Source organism: Pundamilia nyererei, unplaced genomic scaffold (assembly GCF_000239375.1).
Source record: "Pundamilia nyererei isolate P.nyererei 1_Seehausen unplaced genomic scaffold, PunNye1.0 scaffold00019, whole genome shotgun sequence".
In the NCBI taxonomy this organism is placed as follows: Eukaryota; Metazoa; Chordata; class Actinopteri; order Cichliformes; family Cichlidae; genus Pundamilia; species Pundamilia nyererei.
Genome location: NW_005187420.1, coordinates 2608822 through 2610018, shown reverse-complemented (window position 1 = coordinate 2610018; position 1197 = coordinate 2608822).

The window sequence follows — 1197 nt, the reverse complement described above, 5'->3', positions numbered from 1 at the left end:
CTTTAGGGCTATGCCTGTAACACTCTGCCTGTTGCCTTCAAATTATTTTTGTGAATAATTTTTAAAAATATTTCTTCACGTCATTATGCGGCCGCAAGTAGAGGTGGCATGGGCTGCGAGACTGAGACACAAGCATTAGAGGCTTTTAATGCGTGTTTTGTTTGGGTTTCCACTGGCGAGGAATTACCAAAAATAGAGAGAGCATAGCCTAACATGTGAAACAGGAAAGTACCGCCGTGTAATCCATTTATTTCAACAAAGTAACTGTATTCTGAATATCACCTTTTTAAATGGTAACTGTAACAGAATACAGTTACTGATATTTTGTATTTTAAATACGTAATGCGTAACATGTATTCCATTACTCCCCAACACTGACAACCAGTCACACTCCTGTCACACCTGTGGACAAGTAACCCCACTAGCTGCATGTGTTTGGACTGTGGGAGGAAGCCAGAGTACCCGGAGAGAACCCACGCAAACCCAGGCCTGATATTGTTTTCAATCACAGAGCAGAAACGCAGATCAGAGGTGAGATGATATAAAAACAGTATGTGGATCACTGTCATTGCTGCACCTCAGGAGGGTCAGTTAGTAGTCGGCGGCGCACAACGTACATATCACGGAGCGCAATTATGAAAGTGGCTCCTGCAAGGAGGCCATTTAACTTCATTTTCTTAATGTGCCTTTTTTTAAACACAACACCAGCCTCGTTCTTGGTGTTCAGGAATGAACACTGTTAAACTTTTTTCACGGCTTGTTTTGGAGGAAGAAGAAAAAGTAGATGCCTCAAAGTGGCCGTGAAAAACTGCAACGTGGAGCTTTGAGGCGGATTGCTTAAACTCAGAGAATACCACAAAGTTATGAGTAATGTAAATTTCATCATCTCAGATCTGCTTTGGGCTCATCCCGAAGTCCGTGTCTTACTTAGATCTTAAGATAGTCATCTACAGATTTCGAGGATCGAGTTTATACACAACGTACTCTCCTCAGCTCTTTTCCTTCTTCATCCTCCTCTCCTGCCTCTTTCGTACACTCTCCTGTGAACCTTTAGATTAGTTTCTCCATCCATCCATCCATCTTCTTCCGCTTTATCCGGGGCCGGGTCGCGGAGGCAGAAGCCTAAGCAGAGAAGCCCAGACCTCCCTCTCCCCAGCCTCCTCCTCTAGCTTATCCGGGAGATATAACCCCTCCAGC